Here is a 6,000-nt window from a genome sequence, read left to right as displayed (position 1 = left end):
TTTTTGCTTCATTGATTCTTTGAATTGTTTTCTGTGTTTCTATTTTGTTGATATCAGCCCTCAGTTTGATTATTTCCAGTCTTCTACTCCTCCTGGGTAAATCAGCTTCTTTTTTTTCTAGAGCTTTCAAGTGTGTTGTTAAGTCTCCAATGTGTGCTTTCTCTGTTTTCTTTAGGTGGGCACTTAGTGCTATGAACTTTCCTCTTAGCACTGCTTTCATTGTGTCCCATAGGTTTGAATACGTTGTGTCTTTGTTTTCATTATATTCAAGGAAGACTTTAATTTCTTTCTTTATTTCTTCCTTGACCCAGGGGTGATTTAGTAGTTGACTGTTCAACTTCCATGAGTTTTTGGCTTCCTGGGGGTACCATTGTTGTTGAATTCTAATTTTAATCCATGGTGATCTGACAAGACACAGGTGGTCACTAATATTTTTTTGTATCTGTGGAAGTTTGCTTTGTTACCAAGTATGTGGTCAATTTTCGAGAAGGTTCCATGAGCTGCAGAGAAGAAGGTATACTCTTTCCTATTTGGGTGGAATGTTCTATAGATGTCTGTTAAGTCCATTTGATTCAGTACCTCCAGTAAACCTCTTATTTCTCTGTTAGGTTTCTGTCTGATTGACCTGTCCATTGGTGAGAGAGGAGTGTTGAAGTCTCCTACTCTTAGTGTGTGTGGATTGATGACTGCCTTGAGTTCTAGAAGAGTTTCTTTTACATATGTGGGTGCCTTTATATTAGGGGCATAGATATTCAAAATTGAGACTTCTTCCTGATGAATTGTTCCTGTTATGAGTATGAAATGTCCATCTCCATCTCTTCTGATTGATTTTAGTTTGAAGTCGATTTTGTTAGATATTAGAATGGCCACACCCGCTTGTTTCTTAGGTCCATTTGCTTGGAAAACCTTTTCCCAACCCTTTACTCTGAGTAGGTGTCTGTCTTTGTGGTTGAGGTGTGTTTCTTGTAGACAGCAGAATGTTGGATCCTGTTTTCGTATCCAATCTCTAAGTCTGTGCCTCTTTATAGGTGAGTTGAGACCATTGATATTAAGTAATATTAATGACCAGTGATCGATGTCTCCGGTCATTTTTTTGGGTAGTAGTGTGAATGTGTTTTCCTTCTTTGAGTTGTGCTTCTGAAGGGTCGCTAGATGTCTGAGTTAATGTAGGCATTGTTGGGAATGTTGGATTCCTTGGGTTGTGATTTTCCTTCTAGTATTCTCTGTACGGCTGGATTAGTAGCTACGTATTGTTTAAATTTGTTTTTATCCTGGAATATTTTGTTTTCTCCGTTGATAGTGAACAATAGCTTGGCTGGGTAAAGTAGTCTGGGTTTGCATCCCTTGTCTCTTAGTTTCTGCAGTACCTCTATCCAGGACCTTCTGGCTTTCATGGTTTCCATCGAGAAGTCTGGTGTAAGTCTGATAGGTTTACCTTTATAAGTTACTTGACCTTTTTCCTTTGCAGCTCTCAATATCCTTTCTTTAGCCTGAATGCTTTGTGTTTTGATTATTATATGACGAGGGGATGTTTTTTTCTGATCCAGTCTATTCGGTGTTCTGTATGCTTCTTGAACCTTCATAGGAATATCGTTCTTTAGGATGGGAAAGTTTTCTTCTATAATTTTGTTGAGTATATTTTCTGGACCTTTGAAATGCAATTCTTCTCCTTCTTCTACTCCTATTATTCTTAGATTTGGTTTCTTTATTGTGTCCCACAGTTCCTGAATGTTTTGTGATGAGAATTTGTTGGATTTGCTGTTGTCTTTGGACAGAGTGTTTAATTTCTCTATGGTGTCCTCAGAGTCTGAGATTCTTTCTTCTATCTCTTGTATTCTATTGGTTAAGCTTTTTTCTGAAGTCTCTGTTCGTTTACCCAGATTTTCCATAGCCAGCCGGCCCTCGGTTTGTGATTTCTTCATTGACTCCATTTCAGTTTTCAAATCTTGAACTGTTTCTATTACCTGTTTGATTGTTTTTTCTTGGTTTCCCAGAATTTCATTTACGGATTTACTCATTTCTTCAAACTTTTTGGTATATTTCTCTTCCAATTCTTTACTCATTTCCTCAATTTTTTTGTTATACTTGTCTTCCATTTCTTTGTGGCAGATTTTCACCTCCTGTTTAAGTTCCTCTATTATTTTCATAAAGAAGCGCTTAGAGTCGACTTCTTCTATTTCTTCTGGAGTAAGGTGTTCAATTCTTCTAGTTTCGAGCTCCCTGGATTCTGGCGATGTCATGTTGCCTTTCAGGTTGTTGGAGGAATTCTTGCATTGGCGCCTGCCCATCTCCCCCACTCTGGATGAAACTCCTCAGCACTTTCTGGATAGAACTCCTCAGCACTCTCTGGGTAGGACTTCACAGCACTCTCTGGATAGAGCTCCTCAGCCCTCTCTGGGAAGAACTCCTCAGCAGGGCAACAGGGCTAGCTGGTCTTCCCAGGACCCAGGAGACAAAGGGCCCGCAGCAGTGGGGGAAGGGGAGGGGTCCCTTGGAACAGCGAAGACCCTGCCGCAGAAGCTGAGGGGGGAAGGGCTGTGCTCCCTTCCTGGAGAGGCAGGCAGGCTGTCCAGGCTAGCACCCACTCAGCTCTCTGGGAAGAGCGCCTCAGCATTGCAACAGGGCTAGCTGGTCTTCCCAGGACCCAGGAGACAAAGGGCCTGCAGCAGTGGGGGGGAGGGGAGGGGTCCCTTGGAACACCGAAGACCCTGCTGCAGAAGCTGGGGGGGGCTGTGCTCTCTTCCTGGGAAGGCAGGCTGCCCCGGTGAGCACCCACTCACCTCTCTGGGAAGAACTGCTCAGCAGGGCAACAGGGCTAGCTGGTCTTCCCAGGACTCAGGAGACAAAGGGCCCGCAGCAGTGGGGGGAGGGGAGGGGTCCCTTGGAACACCGAAGACCCTGCCGCAGAAGCTGAGGGGGGAAGGGCTGTGCTCCCTTCCCGGAGAGGCAGGCAGGCTGCCCAGGCTAGCACCCACTCACCTCTCTGGGAAGAACTGCTCCAATTGAAGCTTCTTGATAGCAGCATTTTTTTTTTCAGAAATTCTTTCTTTGCTGTTTGCAAGCAGAGGCATGGTTCCTTTAAGACCAGACATCCTAACTCAGCACTAGCTGCAAAACCTGATAGGCTTCTTTAAGAGATGACAACCTGGTTCATGCTGACATATGAACTCTGGCTCTTTCTAGAGGTCTTACACTTAAATGGGGTTTGTGAGCAGCATACTACTAATTGTTTCATATTGATATTGACCCACTGCATCCCTGGAACTGGAGCAAGAGCATGGCTAGCAGAGATAGTAAACATACTATCCATCTGCCATGATGGATAAGGCAGAGCCAACAGGCAGGGCCCTGGAGTTAGTCATAGCCACATATAATGAGCATTAAACAAAAGCGTCCCAGGTAAGGAAATGATTTCAGTTGTATAATAAAGACAGATTCAGACCAAGATATATATGGGAATGGATCACATTTTATTTTAAAAATGTATCTGGGCTTGGAAGACAAGGCAATAGCAATATAGATAGAGTACAGTCAGATGTTGATGGAGGAAGCCACTTGTTGGTTTCCAGCTACCCAGTTAGCTTAGATCTGAAAAAACACACAGAAACTGTTTTAATTAAATCACCATTTAATTTGATTTAATCACCATTAGCTCTAACTTCTTATTGACTAACTCTTACATCTTAATTTAACCCATTTCTATTAATCTGTAAAATGTCATGTGGCAGTGGCTTACTTGCAAAGTTTCAGCATATCTTACTCTGGCATTGGCTCCAATGTTTCTACTCTGACTCTGCCATTTGTTCCCAGCATTCAGCCTAAATTTTCCTGCCTGCCTCTGTTATGCCTTGTTATAAGTCCAAATCAGATTCTTTACTCATTAATGGTAATCACAGAACACAGAGGGGATACTTATATTAACCCCTTCTTTCTGTTTAAATAAAAAGGAAGGCATTAACTTTAGCATAGTAAAATTAGCTATAACAAAACAGCTAACAAACAAGAATAATAGTTATAATATTTATAGCTCCTTTATCTTTTATCATAACTAAAGAAAGCTATTACTAGAAATTCTTCAACTTCATCAAAGACTCCAGAAGGATATGATATTATCTAACAAAACAGGAAGTACATTGTAAGCAACTTCCAAAACTCTGGATTTGACAGAGACATTTTGCAGCCTGGATTGTCACACAAATTTTCTTTTTTAAAAAGATTTATTTATTATGTATACAATGTTCTGCCTGAATGTGTGTCTACAGGCCAGAAGAGTGCACCAAATCTTATTGCAGATGGTTGTGAGCCACCATGAGGTTGCAGGGAAATGAACTCAGGAACTTTGGAAGAGCAGCTAGTGCTCTTAACCTCTGAGCCACCTCTCCAGGCCCCACAAAAAGTTTTTCTATACTGGTGTGTTGCCTGCAAGTACATAGTATCTAGAAAACTTTTCCATGAAGCACTAAATTTCAAAGACATTTCCACCTGTACTGGCAATTTATCTGTCACTTTTTTCTGTGTCCAGTAGAATGTCTGGCAGACTCATTCATGAAACACCAACTCCAAAGGACCATCTCACCTTTAGGAAAGTTCAGCATTCATTTTTCTATGGGTCCTGCATGTCTAGTAATGCATTCCAGACAAGAGCAGATTCTTGCCCAAATGGCTAGCAAACTGTATAAGGAGCCTCTTCAATGCCCATCTATCTCATGAAGTATTTGTTGCTGCCAGGAGTAAATGCATTTCATTGTCATGAAAACTTCTGAGTTATTAAAACATTTAATTGTCATCCATATTCTGACAGTCTCTGAAAGATTAGATGAATATCTATCCATCTGAAATATATCTCTGTTACTCTAAAAATCTAACTTGATTAAAATATTGACAATTACAGATGACTCTCTATTAAGCTATATTTCTTAATTATACATTACATTTTTAAATAAGCTACACAATTTCTATACCTTAATCAAGAGCAAATCTTTAAATACATATAACACAATTGACCTGAAATTTGTATTAATAAAACAGGATCCATACCAATGTAAATATCTATAGCATATCCCCCTTTAAATATAAACATTTATAAACAATATTTGGGAATGTGAACATAGTTTTTCCCAACTGTTTCCTGCTGTTTATTAGGCAAAATATTTTCTTTTGGGGGATGTTCACAGCAACATTTTAGGGGTCTTGCTCCATCAAACCATTTTAATCTGGGAGAACTCCACAGGTTCTTATCCTCTGTGAAAACAAGAGAAGAACCTCTTTTCCAAAGCAACATATCTTTGGACCTAAATTTGAAAGTCATAATATTTTTATAATATACATGCTGGTTTATCTAAGGAGCACATAAAATAAAATATCTCTCTGTACTTAACTCACTAATAGTCAAAAAATTATAAGACAACACAATAATATATATATATATATATATATATATATATATATATATATATAATCCAGACTCTTGTGAGTTGTCCATTTTTATGTGGCTTATTTTTCTTTACTCATTTTAATCTATGACTATCTTTACTTTGTCTCTTTAAAGTCTTTACCCTTTTTTAAAGCATTAAATTTATTTTATGACCCTCTATACACTTTTTCTTCTCTTTTCAAAGCCTATGTACATTTTTACAAAACTATCACTCATCTGAATTTGTCTTTATTGCATATCTCTAATTCTTATCTGTCCTGGAGCATTTTTAAAACTTAAGCTATGCCATTATTATGATACATAGGGTACTTCCTGCTTGTCCTGCCTAGATCAGCATGGTGGAGTCGCTCATGTCTCTGAGAATCACACATTCCACCCCAGTTTTAGTCACGCAGTGAGTCCTGGTTGCCATCAAGCAAGTCAGAGCACGGTGCTCACAAATCCCATCCAAATACTCTGTAGCTGGAACTCCTGCCCCAAAGAGTCAGAGTTTGTGCAGGCAGGATAGTGTAGAAAGCCAGCATTGCAAAACAGTGTAGATTTTCTGCTATTGCTGAGTCAGGAAA

This window comes from Myodes glareolus, chromosome X (genome assembly GCF_982192425.1).
Source record: "Myodes glareolus chromosome X, mMyoGla1.1, whole genome shotgun sequence".
Taxonomy (NCBI): domain Eukaryota; kingdom Metazoa; phylum Chordata; class Mammalia; order Rodentia; family Cricetidae; genus Myodes; species Myodes glareolus.
This window is presented reverse-complemented; position numbering follows the sequence as displayed.